Here is a 22,269-nt window from a genome sequence, read left to right as displayed (position 1 = left end):
CAGACTTAAATACAAAAATCACATGATTATTTCAATGGATGCTGAAGGAGCCTTTGACATATGCTACATGCCTTCTTGATAGAAGTCCTAGAAGGGATTATACTGGAGGGAACATACCTCAACATAATTAAAGCCATATATAACAAACCCACAGCCAACATCATTCTAAATGGAGAAAAACTGGAAGCATGCCCATTGAAATCAGGAACCAGACAAGGATGTCCACTATGCCCTCTTCTCTTTAACATAGTGCTTGAAACTCTTGCAAGAGCAATAAGACAGGAGGAGGAAATTGGGAGAGCACTAATTGGAAAAGAATAGGTCAAACTATCACTTTTTGGAGATGATATGATACTATACCTAAGAGATCCCAAAAGTTCCACCAGAAAACTCCTAGAACTGATCAATACTTTCAGTATAGTGGCAGGTTATAAAATCAATCTACAAAAATCAGTAGCCTTTTTATACACAAATAGCAAATAATTAGAGAAAGAATACAGGGAAATGTTCCCATTCACAATTGGTGTAAAAAAATATATCTTGGAATAAATCTGACCAAAGACACCAAAGATCTCTACAATAAAAAATTTAAATCATTAAAGAGATTGAGGAAGACACCAGGAGATGGAAGGACCTCCCATGCTCATGGATTGGAAGAATTAATACTGTGAAAATGACCACCCTACCAAAAGCAAAATATAGATTCAATGCAATCCCAATCAAAATCCCCATGACATACTTTAAAGAATTAGAAAAAAAATCCTTAAATTCATATGGAAGCACAAATGACTCTGGATAGCCACAGCAACCCTGAGCACAAAGAGCAACGCTGGGAGGATTACTATACCAGATCTCAAAGTATACTACAAAGCTATAGTCATAAAAACAGCATGGTACTGGCACAAAAATAGACACATAGCTCAATGGAATGTCATTGAAGATCCAAACCTGAGTATGCACAATTTCAGCCACCTAATATTGGACAAAGGTGCCAGGAACACACAATGGAGGAAAGACAGCATCTTTAACAAATGGTGCTGGCAAAACTGGATCTCCACTTGTAGAAGAATGAAACTAGATCCTGATCTTTCACTTTGCACAAAAGTCAACTCCAAATCTATCAAAGATCTCAATGTGAAACTGGAAACCCTGAAACTATTAGAAGAAAATACTGGCAGTAACTTACAAGATATAGGTGTAGGAAAGGATTTTCTAAATCAGACAAAAGTTACTCAGGAATTAAGGTCAGCAATCAACAAGTGGAACCTCATTAAAAAGTTTCTGAACAGCAAAAGAAGCAATTAAAAAAGTGAAGAGAAAATCACAGGCACATCTGACAGAAGTTTAACATCCAGAATATATAAAGAACTCAAAAAACAAAGAATCGAGAAACGAAATGACCCAATTAAAAGATGGGCTAAAGATCTAAACAGAGAGGTCTTAAAGGAAGAAATAAAGATGGCTAAGAAACATCTCAAAAAGTGTTCAACATCTTTAGTGATTAGGGAAATGCAAATTAAAACCACCCTAAGGTATTACCTTACCACAATCAGGCTGGCTAGGATCAAGAGAACAAATGATACCAAATGCGGGTGAGGATGTGGAGAAAGGGGAATGCTCATTCACTGCTGGTGGGATTGCAAACTCGTGCAACCTGTATGGAAAACAGTGTGGAGAACTTTTAAAAAACTAAAAATGAATCTACCATATGACCTGGTTATACCACTCCTTAGCATATCCCCAAAGGACTCATCTATCGTAGAGACACTTGTACAACCATGTTTGTTGCTGCTCTTTTCACAATAGCTAAGAGATGGAAGCAACCTAAGTGCCCCTCAACTGACAAGTGGTTAACAATAATGTGGTATAGTTAACACAATGGAGTTCTATTCAGCAGTAAAGAAAGATGAAATAATGAAATTTGCAGTTAAATGGAAGCATCTAGAAACCCTTATACTAAGTAACACAGACTCAGAAAAACAAACGAAGTATGTTCTCCCTCATATGTGGACCCTAGTACTAAGTCCTTTTAAATTCCAGGTCCTTTTAATAAGATGATGCTATACATCAGTCCGTTCTGCATCACTACCAACTACCATCATCACGACTTCAGCTGAGCCTGATCGCTAAACATCGTCACAATTGGGCTTGTTGATAGTTGTGTTCATTCATTAAAGGAGGGCCAAGCAGGGTCATTGGACCCTCACCAGATTATGCAGCCACTCTTCCCAGCCAACTGTATGTAATTTGAGCCTAATCACACATGGCCTTCTGGATTTGGGGAGGGCTAAATTATACCATCTAGGGAAGGCTAGGAAGAGAAGGCATGACCCAGGCTAGGTAAAGGCTTTCCAGTGTGCCTATCCTCGGGTCATACATATACCTCAGCAGCCCCTCAGTTATCTCAATAAATTCATTGTTTCCCCAGTAAAACTTCAATCAAACATTGGCTTGACACTAGAACCTTAAAAGGGAATAAGCATTGCTTAGCATCCCCAGGAAAAGAAGTCTCACAACAGATGGAAAATTTATTTGTTAATGCTATTATGTCTCATAATTATTTTTTTAAAAAGAAAATGAGTATGTAAAAGATGTTAAAAGGATATGGGAATGGAGATATTTTTGCAAATAGGCAGAAAAAATGAGAAAGCCTAAGCAAGTGATGAAGGTCTGTGTAGGTTTGCTATGACACATAAAGGATGAGACAAAAATAATATACAAATAATCTTAAAATGTCTATGGTCACAGTTTAGTCAACTAGTTTAAGGAACAAAATATACATCCAGTCAAGGTTTATCTGAGAATATTTGTTTTTCTACCCAAGCCTTATCTACATAGCACATGATAATTAGAAGTACCAGACTGGTGGAACTGATATTATTGGATGTTTTCAGCCATAGTTTGAGGCCTATACTAATGTGGTCAGAGGGACTTAAAGGACAGTTTTTGCCCCTTGTCCTCCAAGGTCGACTAAGTTCCAGGGGACCATGGAACATCTCTCAAAATGTCCTGCAACTGTGGTGAGTCACCTGTCCTCTTGTTCAGGGAGGACATGGAGACCCCACAAGATGGACTTGAATCAGTGTCCAGTCTACAAAGAGGAGGGTCAACTCAGAGGAAACAGCTCATTCATGCTTCCAAGTAAAGCCAGACATGGTTGAGCAGGACCTTTGACTTATCTTCACATAGATGGAACTGGTAAAAGAAAGGAGCCAGGGGCTCCTCCCAAGCCCATGTGACCCCTGAGGAACAGATCCTCAAATGACCTTAAGTGTAAAAATAAATTGATTTATTTGGGCCACTGTATGGTCTTAAATACACAAAAGGAATGTATAACTAAAGGGTAAAGTCATCAGTATATTTCTTCAAGAGTTCAAGGGATTACATATCCCAGATATTAGGACAAATTACATACAGTTGGCTGGGAAGAGTGGCTGGATACTCTGGTGATGGTCCAATGACGCACCTCGCTGCACCTTTAATGAACGAGCACAACCATACTTTGAGGCCTATACTAATCTGATCAGAGGGCCGTAAAGGACAGTTTTTGCTCCTTGTCCTCCAACAGCTATCAAAGTGCCTGAAAACAAACTCTGAGTTCATCAGTATCCAGTCCAGCCTTGGCAGACGAAAGAAAAATGAGGAGGAACCCAATGGAGGGATGCTCTGGCAGAGGGAGACCTTGTCAAGAAATCCCAATGGACTTGCTTATGAACATTTGCAATTTGCACTGCTCTGACTTTTTTCCACTTCCCTGTCTAGAACGTGTAATGCTAATTTCTCTTGCCTTTACTTCTCCTTCACGTCTCCTATTCACCAGTCAAGGACCTTCTTTTCCCCCTAGAGATAAGAGTTATGCAATTTGGGAGTCTTTTAGGTAGACCCATTGAAGGGTACTCCAATTGCCTCACCCTGCGTCCCTGTTCAGCATGGAATAAGCCAGAACGGTATGTGTCCCGATTTCCTATTGGCAATTTGGGTAACCTCTTCAGAAGAATAGGAGGTAGGAATTGGCTAGGCAGTTAGGGTAAAAAGGCCCCAAAGAAAAATCGCCAGTTTCTTGGCTAAAAGTCAAAATGTCCTTGGGCCTCTTAGCAACATACTCTGTTCTAAAGGCCAAAAATGTCGAAAGTATTTGGGAGCTTATATCTAATCCTTAAAAGATTTAGGGTTACCTCTTCAGAGGGGGAATGTTAGAGTAGCCAAATGCCCCATAAAAAATAAATAAATCACAAAAGAAGAAAGAGTACATGAAGTTATCAGAAAAAAAGTGATAGGGAGATATGGGAGGAGTTGTAGGGGAGGGAGTAGGCATGGATTTGATCAAAACACTTTATATGCATGTATGAAATTCTCAATAAACTATTTATTTTAAAAAAAGAAAAGGTGTAACAATTATTTTGGCTTCTGTAAACTTTCTTATTGATGCATTTAAGGGTCAGTGAGACCGCCCCCCCCAATCCTTGCAACTGCCAATAACACAGGAATGAAGCAGCTTCTAGTTTCTGCCTTTAAAAGACCCTCCCTCCCCACAGTTTTACTGCAGTGTCCCTTATCTGGTCTCTGGAGACCAGCTGCCACTCTAATAAAATTTGGCTAATTAAAATCTGAATTTGGTCTGGTCGTCTTTTCCTGGTGGTCTTGAACTCTGTGTGACACACACATACCACACACACCACACATCACATACTACATACACCACATATACACACACACCACACACACATATAAATATCACACACACATACACACACACACAAACCCACAAGATTGCTCATATAAACTTTAGTTATAATAGAAGAAAACTGGAAACTATTCAAGTAGCCATCAATAGCAGTACATACAAAATATAGAATATTCATAAAATGAAATATTATTGGGAGCAAAACCCAAATGGCCTAGCTAGGTGGCCCATGCTTGCAACCTAAGCCCCTGGGAAGCTGAGACAGGAGGATCTCAAGTTCAAAGCTAGCCTGGGCTATACACCAAGAGCCTGAATCAAACAACCATGGCATCAATAACAACAAAAACCCAAATCACTGTCAGTTAACAAGTACCAACGTGGGTGTTCTAGTTTGGTTCCTGTGATAAACACCACGACCAAATGCAACTTGGGAGAGCAAAGGGTTTATTTCATCTTACAGGTTATAGTCCATCATAGAAGGAGGCCAAGGTAGGAGCTGAGGGCAGGAACCTGGAGGCAGGAGCTGAAGCAGAGACTGTGGAGGAACTCTGCTTACTGGCTTGCTCCTAAGCACATGCTCAGTTACCTTTCTTATACAGCCAGGCCTACCTGCCTGGGGATGGCACCAGCACAGTGGGGTGGGCCCTCCTTCATCAATTCGCAATTAAGAAAATACCCCACAGACATGCCCACAGGTCAACTTGATGGAGGAAATTCCTTCATTGAGGTTCCCTCGCCCAGGTGACTCTAGTCTGTCAAGTTGATAAAAACTAAACAGCACAACGAATAAGGTTAGGTTGTCAGAGAAAATACAGGTTGTCAGAGAAAATACAGGGCACCCAATTAAGTTTGTGGGCTTTTTTTTTTTTTTTTTGTCTTTTTGAAGCAGGGTCTCCCTGTAGCCCCAGATGTCCTGGAACTCACTATGTAGACCAGGCTGGCCTTGAACTCACAGAGATCTGCCTGCCTCTGCCTCCCAAGTGCTGGGATTACAGGCGTGTACCACCATGCCCGGCTTAAATTTGTATTTTGAATAAACAAATAAGTTTTATTTTTTTGAGACAGGGTCTCCCTGTAGCCCCAGCTAATCTTGGAACTTGGTATGTAGACTGGCCTCAGTTCTCACAGAGATCCTCCTGCCTCTGCCTCTTGAGTGCTGGAATTAAAGGTGTGTGCCACCATTCCTGGTTAATAATTAACATAATTTTTAATGCAAAAATGTCCAGTGCAATATTTGGGGCAAATGTAACTAAAAATTCCTATTGTGTTAAAAGCTACCATCCTATGACAATATTTTTTTTTAGCTTGCTGTATTCTGTTTTTACACCAGTGGTGCGTGTGCACACTTTGAAAATAACAGAACCACACATGCAAGAACTGTGTGGCCTGCGTGTGCTGCACTCTGTGCAGAATTTCCTGGATTAACGATAAAACTCTGCCTGGCCCATGCCCCATTAAATGAGGGCTCGCCTCTTGCCTTGAGGGTCCCATCTGTTCTCACTGCTGTCTGTGATCTCTGTAACCCGTCTGTCCATGCTGGCTCAAAGTCCTTGCTCAGACATCCCAGTGTCTTAGCCTCGCCTGCAGGACAGCATCTGCCCTCTGGCACAACACAGCAGAACATGTATACATACGTATATATGTATATATTTAAACATTGGACATAGCCCAGTGTGTGGTGTGTGTCACTCATGTTTGTGGAGGCCAGAGGTCGAGGTCAAGTGTCTTCTTTGACTTTTCTCCATTTTTAGTTGAGTGTGCATGTGTGTCATTTATGTATGTACGAACTGTGTATGCACACACGTGTATGTAGTTGCTGGTGCACATGCATGCATGAGGCCAGAGGAAGACATCAGGTGTCCTACACCACCACTCTCTGCCTTATTTCCCCGAGATCCCTCTCTGAGCCTGAAGCTAGACTGGCAGGCAGAAAGACCCAGTGATCTTCCTGCCTCCAGCCCCCAACCCACAGTGCTGGGGTTACAAGTATGTGCACAGCCGCTAACTTTTTATATGGGTGCTGGGGATTTGAACACAGGTCCTCATAGTTGCACGGCAATTACTCTTACCCACTGAGCCATATCCCCAGGCCTACTTTATTTTTAAAATCTATTTATTTATTTTTATTATATGTGCATGAGTGTTTTGCCTCCATGTATGTAAGTGCACCGCATGTATGCAATGGCCAAGGAGGCTAGAAGAGGGTGTTGGAATCCCTGGAACTGGAGTTATGGACAGCTGTTAGCTACCATGTGGGTGCTGGAAACCAAACCTGGGTCCTCTGCAAGAGTAGCCAGTACTCTTAACCATCTCTCCAGTCTCCTACTTAATTTTTTTGAGACAAAGTCTCTCACTGAACTTGGAGCTCTCCAGTTAGGCTAGGATGCTGGCCAGTGAGCCCCAGGGATTCACCTACTTACATCTTTCCAGCCCTGGAATTACAAACATACACAGCCATGTCTGGCTTTTTGACAAGGGTTCTGGGGATCAAACTCAGGTCCCCACGTTTGCCCTTCACTGGCTGAGCCAGCTACTCAGCCCTGCCATAGCTTTGTATACCCCGTTCTGTCCAGTTCTCCGCCTCACAAAATCCTTCTCTTGTTCCCACCGTTATCTCAGCCTCTCTTAGAGGATGACTTTTCTGACTCCTGGCAGACTTGCCTGCCCAGTTCCCTAAGGGACCAAACCTTATTTTGCTCACCATTGAAAGCAACTGTGTCACCTTGCAAGTAGCTATTTACATATCTGTCTGCTTGTCAAAAGGCAGACTTGCTATATAGTGACCCACCTTTCCCCTCTTGACTTTTTTTGACCTTTGAGACATGGTCTCATGTAGCCCAGGCTGGCCTCCAAGTCACTAGTGTAGCCAAGATGACCTTGAACTTCTGACCCTCCTGCCTCCACCATCCAAGTGTTGTGATCACAGCTATGGGACTCCGCACCCAGTTTATGCAGTGCTGGGGATGGAACCCAGGGTTCTGTGCATGCTGGGCAAGCACTCTACCAACTGAGCCCCACCCAGCGTTCTTATTACTCACTAGAGTGTCTGCACATGGTAGTTTGTGGGTATGTGCTAAATGGATGAATGTGTGGGTGGCTTAGTCCAATGCATGCTGCCCGAACACTGTGGACTGGGTCATTTACAAGAAACAAAAATGTATTTGGCTCACGGTTTTAGAGGCTGGGGAGTTCAAGGTCAAGGGGTCACCTCTGGTGAAAATCTTGCAACTTCATCCCACAATAAAAGAGGTCATGTAAGAGAGAGACAGAAAGAAGGGAAGGGGCTGAGCTCATCCTATCAGGGTCCCACTCCAGAGAAAAATAACACAGTCCTGTGATACCAGCATTAATCCTGGGTCTGGACCTGCTTTTCTTTTTCTTTTTCCCTCCCTCCCTCCCTCCATCCCTTCCTCCTTCCTTCTCTCCCTCTCTCCCTCCCTCTCTTTCCTCCTCTCTCTCTTCTTCCTCCCCACTCCCTCCCTTCCCTCCCTCCCTCCTTTCCTTCTGTCCTTTTGTCCTTTGTTTTTCTTTTCTTCTCCCCCTCCTCCTCTTTCTCCTCTCCCCTCCTATAACTGTGTAAGCCAGGCTGACCTCAAACTTGAAATCTTCCTTCCTCAGTCTCCTGAGGGCTGAAATTACATGTATGTACCACCACATCTGACTTTTATTTAAAGGCAGGGCAATGTAGGTCAATAGCTCAGGCTGGACTTGAACTTGCCATCCTCCTGTCTCAGCTTCCTGAATTCTGGATTATAGTCATGAGCTACCATTCATGGCCTTGATCACTTCTGTTTAGGGGGAGGTGTGTGTGTGTGTGTGTATGTGTGTGTTGTATGTACTTATGCATGTGGATGTGCACCTGTGTGTGTGCACATATATACACGATTATGTGGGGCCACAGTTGATGTTGGGTGCTCTCTTTGGTTGCTATCTACCTTTTGTTTTCTTTCTTTCTGGTCTTTTTGAGACAGGGTCTCCCTGTAGCCCCAGCTGTCCTAGAACTCGCTATGTAGACCAGGCTGGCCTTGAACTCACAGAGATCCGCCTGCCTCTGCCTCCCGAGTGCTGGGATTAAAGGCGGGAGTCACACTTGGTTCCACCTGATGCAGGGTCTCTCACTGAATTTAGAGCTCATTGATTAGCAGCCCGAGGGAACCCCGTTTCTGCCTACCCTTACTCCCCTTTCCTGCTGGAGTTAGACACACGCTACTTGACTTTTACATGGGTTCTGGGGCTCTGAACTCAGGTTCTCATTCTTGTTTGGCAGGCACTTTCCTCATGGAGCCAGCTCCCCAGCTCCTTCCCATCACCTCTTAAAGGCCCCATCTCAGCATCACAGCACTGATGATTACGTCTCCAGCACAAGCTTGTTGGGGGCCAAATTCGAACCCTAGAAGTGTGTAATGCCTGCAGGGAGGCAATGGGTGTGATTTCATAAAAGAAAAGACGCAAAAGCTTTGCATAGCGTTCATGTCAAATTTAGAGATTTGGAAGGCAACTGTCCTGGTTTCAGTTCTGTCACTGTGGCTGTGATCAAACACCCTGACAAAAAGCAGCTGAAGGGAGAAAGGGTTTATTTAGATCACAGTTCCAGGTCACAGACCATCACTGTGCGGAAGTCACAGCGGCAGGAGCTGCAGACAGATGATCCCCTCACAGCCACAGTCACCAGCAGAGAGAAGTGTGTGCACACATGCTCAGTGCTCAGCTAGCTTTCTCTACTCTTACACAGCCCACACCCAGGGGAGGGTGCGACCCAGAGTGCGCTGGGCTTTCCCCCACAGTCATGCCCATGGGCCAACCTGATTTAGACCATCTCTCACTGAGACTGTCTTCCCAGGTGACTTTAGTTTGTGTCGAGGTGACAACTAAAACTAACCATCACAGAACCAATGGGAACTTGCTCTAAGTCATCCTGCTAAAGAGTGGTGGTCAGGGCTGGGGAGATGGCTCAGTGGTTAAGAGCACTGGCTGCTCTTGCAAAGGACCCAGGTTCAGTTCCCACTACCCACACAGTGGCTAATAACCATCTGTAACTTTCTCTTCTGGCTTCCTCAGGCATTGCACGTATACGGTGCACAGTGTACTTACATACATGTAGGTAAAACACTCATACATATAAAATTAAAAAATAATAAAACATTTTAAAGAGTGGTGGTCCTCAGCCAATCAGACTGACACTGGATAGTTACTGCCTGCTTGCCTTGAACAAACCACTCACTACACATGGTACTGGGTACTGGGAGAAAGTATCTCAATTAATTTTGAAACAGGGTCTCATGTAGTCTAGGCTGGCCTCAGACTCAGTAGCTGAGGATGGCCTTGAACTCCTGATCCTCCTGCCTCTACCTCCTGAGTGCTGGAATGACAGGTGTGTACCACCACACCTGGTTTATCCCCATTTCATACATAAGGATAAAGACACAGGTGTGGTGACCTGTCTGCGACCACAGGGCTGGTACATGGCAGAGCTTGGATTCATGCTACTGATTACTCTGTGGATGACACAAGTATTGAAACACTGAAATGCCCCAGGGCAGGGAGCAGACAAATCAAGGAGGAACTGACAGGTGCTTCCCAAGCTCCGATGGCATTATTTTATTAATACCATTTACTTACACATTTATTTATTTTGTGTGTATGTGAGTGTGCATGTGCCATGGTGTGTATGTGTGGAAGTCAAGGACAACTTGTGGGTGTCAGTCCTCTCTTTTCATCATGTGGGACCTGGGTATTGAACTCACGTTGTCAGACTTGGCAGCAGGCACTTTTACCTGCTGAGTCATCTTGCTGGCCCAGCATTTAAAAAATTTATGTGTGTATGGAGGGGTGCGTGTTCATGTGGGTGCACATGTGTATGTGCATGTGTGTGGAAGCTAGAGAACAATATTGGTGGCCTGGAACTCACTATGTTAGACCAGGTTGGCCGTGATCTTGCAGAGATTCCCCTTGGGTGCTGGGATTAAAGATGTGCACCATCAGGTCTGGCTCACCTTGTTATTTTTAAAACAATCTCTTACAGGCCTGGGGCTCTGCTATTTGGGTAGGTCAGTTAGAGCCCTGGGAATCTGCCTCTCTACCTCCAAGGGCTGTATTACAAATGTATGCCACCATGTCCAGCTTCTATTAATTTGTGGGTTCTAGGGATTAAACTCAGGTCTTTTTTTCCACGCTGAGCAGCCAGCACTTTACTCACTGAGCAATCTCCCCAACCCCTGCCCCGCAGGAGCACAATGAGTTAGGCAATCTCACTGTCTGTGTGGGTGGCCACACCCCCTCCACTAGACCTGCGCCCTAGGAAGGGGCTGCACCCTGGCCTCCTACAACACCTCCAACAGCCTCTAGACTCCAAGCTGAGATTTTCAGATTTTAAACAAAACAAAAGTCTGATTCAGTGTTTCCAGTCCTACAGGAAACCGAGTCCTCTGTGTATCTGCTGCTGAAAGAAAAAAAGAAAGAAAGAAAAGAAAACTCACACCTTTATGTCTTAGAAGGCTTTTGAATGCATCTCATCTCACACCACAGCAGACATTGCTCAGGACGGAGGCCGCAGAGCAAAGCCCGCAGCCAAAAAAAAAAAAAAAAAAGGAAGGAAATGAGATGAGTGACAATAAAACATACATGTTAATAAATAAGATCTCAGGCAATGACTCTGACTCAGGAGATACGATTGGCAAGAGGTAACAGCTCTGATCTTTCCTTAAACCAAATAACAGAAGAGCAAATGGCTCCCCAGGGCCACAGGCGGAAGTTAATGCATACAGGACCTGGCAATCCTGAGGCTCTGATGGGATGGTGGGAGACGGTAACACAAGACACTAGCAGTACTCGAATGGACGAGGGCTGTGGATTTAGGGACAGGGACAGTTTTGTCATATGACAAAAACAGATATATCTGAATATTTACACTGCATTCCTCCTGACTGCAGGGAATGGAGCCCTCTCCAGACTTAGAGCTTCGGCCACACCCCACCACCGCACCCCACCCTGGGAGCCCCAGTTCCAAACTACCCAAGTGGAGAATTAATTGCACTCTAGAGATTAGGTAATAAGGATGAACCCTAAAAGGAAATCAAAATTTATTTGGGGAGGATGTTTTCCCCCACCCACTGAGTAGCAGGCTCATGAGTGCTGGGGACTGTGGGTGGGGACCAGGAGCTCTGGGGTTCTATATGCAAGAATGACCTCTGGGCTTGCACCTGCCAAGTTGTTAAAGATGCTGAGTTGGGGAGGTGGCTCAGTGGGTAAAGTGCTCATCACATAAGCATGAGGACCTGAGTTCAATTCCAGAACCCACATGGAGAAGCTCAGTGTGGTGGCATGAGCTTGTTATCCAAGCACTGGGCAGGTAGAAACAGGGGCTCTATAGTTAGCTAGCTTCGCCTAATTGGCTAACCCCAGGTTCCAGTGACAGACTCAACCTCAAAAGAAACAAGGTGAGGAACTAGAAAGATGGCTCAGTAAGAGGTCGCCTTTGCGGAGGGCCTGAGTTCAGTTCCTAGCACCTAAGTGGCAGCTAACATCCATCTGAAATTCTGGTTCCAGGGAGGCTGATGCCTTCTTCTGGCCCCTGGGTGCATTGTGCTGCACAGGTGTACTTGCATACATGCAGGCAAAACACACACACTAAAATAAATGAATCAGGGGAAGAAAACAGAAAAGGAAACAAAGCCAGCAAGATGCTCAGCAAGTAAAGGAGCATGCCACCAAGCCTGACAAGTTCAGTTTAACCCCTGGGCACTGTATGATGGAAGGAGAGAATCAACTCCTTGCAAGTTGCCCTGTGATATCCACACACAAGCTACATGCATGTTCCTCTACCCCAATTTTTTGAAACCAAGACAGGAGCTAGAGAGATGGCTCAGCAGTTAAGAGCACTGGCTGCTCTTGCAGAGGACCTAGTTTTAATTCCCAGAAACCACATGGCAGCTAACAACTGTCCATAACTCCAGTTCCAGGGAATCCAATGCCCTCTTCTGGCATCCACGGGTACTGCACAACATGGGTGCACTTACATATATGCAGACAGTGCATTCATACATGCAAAATAAAAATAAATAACTCTTAAAAACCATGGTGGATGATTCCTGAAGAATCAAGGTTGACCTCTGCCCTCTGTATGTATGTGCACAGATGCACGCCTACATGAGTAACACACACAATTAAAGATTGAAAGATGCTAAGTTGCTGAAAACCATAGACCACACCCAACATCTCCATTATTCCATCTCTCTCTAACAACAGGAGAATTCAAACTTCACTATCTTGCCATAGCAGGGAAATCAGAGGAGGATGTTCAAGGTCAAAGCAAAGGCTGGTCCAGAGGAGATCAGACTGATGGCAGAATGCATACCCAGAGAGGTCAATTAATAAAAATCAGCCTCTCTTTTACAGAAGGTTCTGTTGTTCCCATTGCCATTTTTCACCCACTTATCTCAAAAGAGCCTCTGAGTAATTTCGTGGAACAGGAAGGCAAAGATTATTTATCTTCATCTTGTTTCATGAAGAAACAAAATCTCAGGGGTAGTGAAGTGATTTGTTCAAAGTTGCGAGGTCACCTCAGAGTTTTAAAGCTGGGAAGGATGAACAAAGTGTGCCTCCATGCTGCTGTTTTCAGTTCTGAGTCCATGGCAGACATCAACAATTGATCCTAGAGCTATCTACCATGGAGCTTGGATCCTCAGCGCAGTGTGCAGTAAGCCATTACTAGTTAATTCAAATTGGCCTACAAGACAGAATCCCCTTCAGTGTCAAGTCCCAACTAAAGTTCTATTTTGATTTGAAACTGAGAGTCTGAGGAGAGAAGAGACTTGGCTAAGATTGCCCAGTGGGTCAGTGGTTGCAAACCCTTCCCTTTCCAATAAGCTTCTTATATTGTTTATGATGGAATTTTTTCTAAAATATCTTTTTACTTACTCACTTTCATTTTATGTGCGTTTTGCCTTAATGTATGTAGATATAACACATATGTGCAAAAAAATGCCCACAGAGGTCAGAAGAGGGTGTCAGATCCCCTGGAACTGGAGTTATGGGCAGTTGTTAGATGCCACGTGGGTGCTGGGAACTGAACCCAGGTCCTCTGCAGGAGCAGCCAGTGCTCTTAATCTCAGGAGCCTTGGTGTCATTATTATTAGAGTGAAAAGAATCAACGGCCCAACTACAATCAAATCCCTTTTTAAAAAAAGACTATTTCTTCTTAGAACACTTTAGTGAGTCATATAACTCTTTCTGGAAGCAGAGAATAAATGATCATTGTCAATAAAATGCAGTTTTACTTCATATTGACCTTCATTCACTAAAGTAACAATTCTCTAAATCTCAAGCCCTGCTGACCCAGGGCTTCTGTTGACACTCAGATTAAAAAGCAAAGAAATAGGGGCTGCAAAATGGCTCAGTGGGTAAAGGTGCTTACTGCTACACTTGATGACCGGAGTTCGATACCAGAGATCCACAGGGGAGAGGAAAGAACCGACTCCTGACCTCCACACAGGAGCCTAGACATGTGCCTCTCCCCCATGTCCTGCCCCAACTGTTTTTAAATGTACAAAAAACTGGTGGTTGCGGGGAGGGTGGAGAAATGACTCAGCAGTTAAGAGCACTGGCTGCTCTTGCAGAGGACCCAGGTTCAGTTCCCAGCACCCACATGATAGTTAACAACCATCTTTAACTCCAGATCCAGGGGATCTGACGCCCTCTTCTGGCCACCATGGATGTCACGTACATTCAGGCAAAACACTCATAAACACAAAATAAAAATAAATAAGTAACTTTAAAAAAAATTTAAAACGAGGCCATGAAAACACTCTGTGGCACTGACATGGTCAAGGTCAACACCTTGGCCAGGCATGATGGGGAGGCCAATTAGAAATCTATGGACATTACCAGCAAATTTGGGCTCATCCAAGATGAATCCAGTTGGCTAATCTCCATGCATTCTATCTTGTATTCAGCACTGGGAATTGAACCCAGGGCCTCATGAATACTAGGAAAGCACTCTGTCACTGAGTTATAGTCCCAGCCAGTATATATTTTTTCATACTACAAAAATGTTTACTTAGGTTTGGCTCAGTGGTTAAGAACACTTGTTGCTCTTTCAGAGGACCTGAGTTCAGCTCCCAGCACCCTCGTCTGGTGCTCACAACTGCACGCAACTCCAGCTCCAGGGGATCTGATGCCCTCTTCTGGCCTCTACTGGCACTGCACTCACATGGCAAACACACATAACTAAAAATAAAATAAATTGCTGGGTGTGGGGTGCACATCTTTAATCCCAGCACTTGGGAGGCAGACGCAGGGGGAATCTCCGTGAGATTGAGGCCAGCCTGGTCTACATAGAGAGCTTGAGGCTAGCTGGGGCTACAGGGAGACCATGTCTCAAAGAAATTAATAATGATAAAATAAATCTTTAAAAAAATTTACTAATGGTGGAATAGGAAAACTATTATGGAAGTTTGTAGAAATGTGGTGTCAGCCTCAGTCCAACCCAGCATGAAGGTCCCCAGGCTGAGTAATGGAGGCCAGAGACAGAGACAGTGTCCTGAGTGACTGCTTTTGTGTGATGGTCAAGGGTGGGCAAAAAAAGGCTGTTACAACTTGAGGGAGGCCCTACTGTGTGTGGGGCTGGCTGTTGAGAGGGGTTGTGAGAGATATGTTGGGGGCCTAGGGAGGATCTGTGCATGTGATTTGTGCCACCTGCATACATCAAAATCTCTTTATTTGTGAGAGCTAGATTCTATATAGATAGATAAAATAAGATATGCAGATGATGTAAAAGTGGAAGGGGAACTGTCTAGGGGAGCAAGGGGAAAGGGGAGGGCGGTAGGCTGTGGGGGCAGGCTCAAAGTATATTACATTCTTTTGTGGAAATGGTCTTACATAACCCAGTCTAATAAAAATGTTTCAAAGACTCATCAAGCCATATACTTAAGATGGAAGTGTTCAGTGTGTCTTACACCTTAATTAAATAAAATCCTGAGCTAGGAGATGACTTGGTAAGAGTGTTTGCTGAGGACGAGGGTTGGAATTAGAATTCACCACATCCACCTAAAAGCTGGATGTGGCCATGTACTTGTCTGTAACCCAACACTGTGGAGGGCAGATACTGAGGATCACTGGTGTGCTGCCAGCTCAGTCTAATGCTCAGTGAGAGACCCTACCTTAAGGAAATAGGGAGTTGTTAAAGAAGGATGCCTAATGGCCTCCTCTGGCTTCCACATGGGTGTGCTCACTTGCACATAAGTGTGCACATACCACACACAGACACACACAAATAATAAAGAAATGACATCAGGCACAGTGGTGCTCACCTCTTATCCCAGCACTTGGGAGGCAGAGGCAGGTTGACCTCTGAGATTTCCAGGCCGGCGTGGTCTACATAGTGAGTTCCAGGCCAGCTAGGGTTACATAATGAGACCCCGTTTCAAAAATAAATAAAGGATATAAAGAAAAAGTGAAATGAAATATTTTCATTGATGGATCATTAGTCTTGAATCAAAATAGGAGCCAAAGCCTGGGGCTCCCAGAGCTGCTGCTGAGTTTGGTGTGGCTGAAGTGGGGACTGAGTACAAGAGGAAACCGTGTTAGGACTTGGTGGGGTGGGAGCTCAGAAAGCTAAGACTCATAGTTTAATTTTTTTCCAGACAAGGGCTTGGGGGATGGCTCAGTCAGCGAAGTGCTTGCCTCAAAATCATGAGGACCTGAGTTGGAGACCCAGAACCGACATAAACAACTGAGTATGATAGAGCATGCTTATAATTCCAGTGCTGAGGATGTGGAGGCAGGAGGGTCCCTGGGGCTCACTGGCCAGCCTGCCCAGCCCCATTAGTGAGCCCCAATCCAGTGAGACCCTGTCTCAAAAGACAAGGCAGGGGGCTGGAGAGATGGCTCAGCAGTTAAGAGCACTTGATGCTCTTGAGGAGGACCTGGGTTCAGTTTCCAACACCCACATGGTGCCTAACAACTGTCCCTATGGCCAGTTCCACATGTGGAACTCATACATATAAAGAATTATTAATATATACACATGCATACACACAGATATATTACACATGTGCACACATTCATGAATACACACAGACACACCACAAACATGCACACACATACATGCATACACACATTGCACATGTGCACGCATGCATGCACACACTGATTCACCACAAACATGCACACATATGCCCGAACACACAGATACACCACACATGTTCGTGCACATGCATGTACAGAGGCAAACCACACAGGTGCACACACAAACGCACACACACAGATACAGAGACTTGAGCGCACGCACATGCGTACACACAAATTTCAGGGAAAGAAAAGGATATAAGATAAAGGTTAAAATTGTTCCTTATCAGCCACTGAGCTCCCTACGCTGGGAGTCTTAGGTAAACAGTATCTTACAGGTAGCTGTCTTATTCTGGACACTGTCCAAGTAAGTGCCCCCATAGGCCCACATCCTTCTCTCGTTCATGACCCCACAGAATCTAGTGTGGCTGGCCCCACCCCTCAGGAGCAGCTCCGCCCTTTCAAACTTTCCCTGTAATAAACACCACCAGCCCAAATGTCTGCATGCACAAATCTTTACACACACTTGCGTATGTATGCCTGTGAGATAATCACTCACAGGAATTCCCATGCTGCAGAGATTATTGACTTTGAATACCGGTGTACAGTGTCAGATCGACAGCTCATAAGAACGCCTGCTTGCTCTCTCCTTTGCCAGTACTTGGTTTCATCAGACCCTTCCTCCTTTTTTCCTCTCTCCCCCGATTTCTGTGTGTGCACACGAGTCCGCCTTATTTTGTTTTGAGACAGGGTCTCCCTGTAGACCAGGCTGGCCTCAGACTCGTAGAGATCTGCCAGCCTCTGCCTCCCAAGTACTGGAATTAAAGGTGTGTGCCACCGAGGCTGGCTCCACCTTATTTTTTTAGACTACACCTGGAGTTCACTGATGGTGGGGACTGGTTGGCCAGTGAATCCCCAGGAACCACCTGTCTCAACTGCCCCCACCCAATGCTGGGGTTACAGAAGCCCACTTCTACATTCGGTTTTTATGTGGGTACTAGGGATCTGAACTCAGGACCTCATGTTTGTGCAGCAAGCACTTTACCCACTGAGTCACCTCCCCAGCCATCTCTAATTTTTGAGACAAGGTGTTGCTATGTCACCCAGGCTGGTCTTGGCTTTTGCTCCTTCTTGATCTTTCCAGTTCTGCCACAGTGTTCTGAGTGTTCCCAGTACAACAGGTTAAAAATGGTATTCCCATGGGGGCTGGAGAGATGTCTCAGCAGTTAAGAGCACTGGCTCTTACAGTTACACGGTGGCTACCAGCCATCTGTAACTCCAGTTCTAGGGGACCCAACACCCTCTTCTGCCCTCTGGGGGCTTTGGATGAAATGGGTACCCTTACATACATTCAGGCAGAACATTCATACACATAAAATAAAAATTAAAACAAAATTTTAAATGGTATTCCAGAACCTTTGGTATAATTTCATACTGATTTCTTTATAACCGCAGTGTGTTGATTGGTTAGCTCACTTTCTGTCTGCTTGTCTCCATTAGCCCTTTTCTCACTAGGTTGAACTCTCTGACTCTGGGGTAATTAATGTTCTACCCTGATCAGGGTTACTTTAAAAGAAACCATCTGGCTTACATAGACTAAAATATTTACTATTTGGACCCCATCAAGTTTGGTTGATTCTAGTGTCTAACTGATTTACAAGTGCTGTTTATATATTAAGAAATTTTTCTTATTATCTTCTCTGTTTTGCATTTAATTCTTCACTTTCTTTGGCCTCCTACCCTCAAAATAATCCAGGCAGAAGGGAAACTTCAAGGCAGAAGCCCTGTGATGTGCTTGATACATCTGAAAGCACTGTGGTCTGTGTTCATTTAGGAAAGTATTTTAAAATTATTTTATTTTGTTTCATCTTTCCATTTGAGACAGGGTCTCACTAAGTTGCCCAGGCTGGCCTTGAACTCACTCTGTAGCCCTGATTGGATTTGAACTTGGGATTCTCTTGTCTCAGCTTCCTGGATAGCTGACAGGCCTGGACCACCAAGCCCAGTTGGGGAAGATTTTTGGTTTGTTTTTGCTTCTTTTAATGTATCTGGAATCCAGAGACCAAGACCAAATTAAGCACTTTGCTGAGCCCCCACCCCCCGACTAACTGAGTCTCCCCTGATTCCCTTATACTCCTGGACCAGGATGGTATATATATATTTTTAACCTGTTTTATACATGAGGCTTTGCTGAAGTCCTGGCAGGTGGTAGAGCTGGGAAAATCACCGCACTGCCTGGCTCCAAGTCTCTAGGTCTTTCCAGTAAAGCATCTTGCTTCCTAAAACTGAGGTCTGTACCAGCAGCCATGGTGCCCAGAGAATGCAAAAGTCCCGGCAGGCATTGGCTTGAGTCCCTCTAAGTGTGTGCGGGATGTGGGGCAGAGCATGGGGTGGTCTACCTCCTAATCTCTGTGTATTCTTAGGTGAGAGAGGGCGGGGGGGGAGTGATATTCCAACACAAAAACCACACAGACGTGAGCGGACGGAGCTTACACACCTCTCTGTTGCTCAAAGCCTATCAGGAGCATAGTCCAGTTAGGAATGGGTGTGAGGACCATAACACTGTGCTGGAACAGATGTGGTGGGGTGGGGGTGGAGGGTGGGGCTAGAAGCAGGAAAAGGGAGTGACTGCCAGGCAGCTGGATCAGGTGGTGAACTTTTATTATGTCTGGCACTGGGCCACAGCCACCCATTACACAAATCTGACAGTGACCATTACAGTCTCTGAGCCCTTGAACAAATCACAGCCTGAAAGGTAACCTGTCTGAAAATAGTCACCCCATTAAAACCATTGGGCCAGAGAGCAGGGTCCCCAGAGGAGAATGTGGGGGTACACATGGGCATGTTCTTCATATTGGTGTGTAAGAGTGGGCCTGGACAAAGGGGGTGGCACCGGCAATCTGCTCCTTGTAATTTCTCTTTAGGGCTGGGGCATGTCTCAGTGGTAGAGCACCTGCCTAGAATCCCCCAGTTGAGATGTGGCTCATGGGTTGACAGTCACCTCAGACACAGACCCACAGTTTTATGAAGTCTCTTGTGGGTGAAGGAAAGCTGCTCAGGAAAGAGGAAGCCCAGGCATCGCCCTGCAGACCCAGCCTGGGATTCTCACTGACCCCTGGGGCCCAGCTCCCTCCTGCACTCCACACTGAGTTCTTGCACACTGTCAGCAAGATAGAATCATCTTGAGGTAAGGGACCCTGTATCTCACAGTCTTTCTGTGTGGTCCCCAGGTGTTAAGCACTGAGCCACCCAGGAGGGACACTGATGGACTGTTTGACTCAAACAAAAGCATTGTCATCCTTAGGGGAACTTTGTCCATGTCTCACTGTGTAGCCCAGGCTGGCCTGGGACTCTCAGTCCTCCTGCCTCAGCCTCTTCAGTGCTGGGATTACAGGTGTGAACTGCTACACACCTGTGGACGGACACACACCTGGCAACATTTCGATTCTCAGACCCTGTGTATTTTGTTACATTTCTTTAAAATTTTTTTTATCATTATTATCATTTGTGTGTGTGTGTGTGTATGTGTGTACATGAGTGTGTTGCCTGCATGTGTGAAAGTGCATTCATGTCATGCAGTGCCCATGGAGATCAGAAGAGGGTGTGGGACTCCCCTGGAACTGGGGTTATTGACAATTGTTAGCTGTCATGTGGGTGCTGGTGACCGAACCTGGGTCCTCTGCAAGCGTAGACAGTGCCCTTAATGGCTGAGTCATCTCATCAGCCCGTTTTTCCTTTTCAGTCACACTAAGAATTGTTCACCTGTAGGCACAGGGAGTGGTGAGGCATCAGCCTGCCTTGGTGATCCTGAGGGTAAAAAATCCTGCGCAGGTGCAGACGCCACCCCTGAGATGCTATAAGGCTGAGGGCCGGTGGCTTTGCGCCCAGAGCACCAGGCTGGCCAAGTGGATGGAAGGATCCCTTCAAAGGTAACTTGTGGGTGGAGACAGCTCCATTTCAGGGAAGGCTCAGGGCTGGCGAATTGCAGCTAAATTCCTGTCTGTGTACTAACACTGCGCAGGATTTCCGGCACACATTAAGTATGCGTAGGTAGGCACTAAATAAATGTTGAGTGAGGAGACGCCCTCTCCCCCTTCCTAATAGGTTGGTAACCTTAAACTTTCCAGAAAAGTCATAAATGTCACAAGAAATTTGTTTTTTCAAAGAACAAATCAAACTGGCGGGTCAAACGGCGGACAGTTTGACTCAGGTGAGCTGGTGGCCCTCGGCTGAGATGGACAGGAAGTGCTCAGTTTGAACAGCGATCCTGGTCTCGCAGCCTCGGCTCCCCCACGGCTCTCTCCTACTGTGTTCAGAGCTCTCAAGGGGCAGAAAAGCTCTTCCCGGCCACCAGACTTGGGGAGGTGACTTTAAACTGCAGGCCACTAGCCCCCCAATACGGACTCTGTGGGAGGGCTCTTGTCTGCCCTGGGCACCCCTCTTTTTGGAGCACGGTCCACCTTCTCGAGAGCCTCTAGGTTAGGCAGGGCTGCGGGCTGCAAACTTCCGGATTCTCAGGTGTGGGCAAGCTCTCCCCTTCCCTGGTGGGGGGCAGGTGCGCCGAGGCGGGGGCCCTACTAGCTTGGGCCTTCAGGCTCCCCAGTTATGCACCACCTCTCGGAGGAGCACAGGAGACTGAGCCAGGGACATGTTCGCAGTTAGAGACCCAGGAGTTTCAGGGTGAGGTTCAAAATGTCAGGGAGGGCCAGGGGGAGAGACAGAGGTGGTGGTGGTGGTGGTGGTGGTGGTGGCGGGGGGGGGCGGATGGCAGAGGAGGACGCCCTGGTACACAGGCCGTGGAACTTCTTCCATCCCTCCTCCTTACCCTCATCTTCACCTGGCGCCACTGCCACTGAAGCCCTCCATCCCCTCCCCCCAGCAACACCGCTCCACGTCCCCTCAAGTCAGGCGTCCCCAGCCCCCCTGCACCCACCTAGGGCGCTCATGCTCCGCAGGCTCTGGGCGCCTCCTCCACGCAGGCCTCCGGCTTTCCCCAGCGCTGGGCTCTGGTCCGCAAGCAAACATGCACTTGTCTGAGACTGCCACCCTCCCAAGGCCAGGGACACCCACCAGGGACTGGGGGTGTGTTGCGGGGGCGGGGGGTGGCCTACCCTGGGCCAGGAGTCCCAAGTTCCGAGAGCGCAAAGGGAGGAAAAAAAAAAAAAAAGCAGAGAAAGTGTGTCATTGGCTGGGAGGGGCGGGGGAGAGAAATGCAAAACGCGGCAGGAAATGAGACTAAAAAAAATTACAGAAGGTTAGAAAGATAAGGAGGGGGAGGGGCAGAGTTTGAATCCAAGGCTTAGAAGGAAGGTCTTGATGAGGTCCCCTGCTTGGGGACCCTGAAGGGCCTGGGTGCTGAGACCAAGCTAGCCAGGCCATTTTGTCTAGGCGGGGCATGGCTGGGCCCACCCTAGGCTGTCATTCCCTGGGTCTCAGTGTGGCCTTGGAAGGAGCGCCCCTTTTTCTTGATTTTCTGGGGTGGTTGGAATGGGGTCTTGAATTTCTTCATTGAAAACGGCGAT

The 22,269-nt window shown here is 46.0% G+C and overlaps 1 protein-coding gene across 1 annotated transcript in view; it reads right to left on the bottom strand.

Annotated features, from left to right (window-relative positions):
- Positions 1-21,873, bottom strand: part of Card11 (caspase recruitment domain family member 11) — a 154,468-nt gene extending 132,595 nt beyond the window's left edge. Inside the window, exon 1 of the mRNA XM_017802769.2 lies at positions 21,681-21,873. The gene's annotated coding sequence lies outside the window, so the exon portion shown is untranslated. The remainder of the gene's footprint in view (positions 1-21,680) is intronic.
- Between the last annotated feature and the right edge of the window lie 396 nt (positions 21,874-22,269).

This window comes from Nannospalax galili, unplaced genomic scaffold (genome assembly GCF_000622305.1).
Source record: "Nannospalax galili isolate Female #2095 unplaced genomic scaffold, S.galili_v1.0 scaffold664, whole genome shotgun sequence".
Classification (NCBI taxonomy): Eukaryota; Metazoa; Chordata; class Mammalia; order Rodentia; family Spalacidae; genus Nannospalax; species Nannospalax galili.
This window is presented reverse-complemented; position numbering and strand designations above follow the sequence as displayed.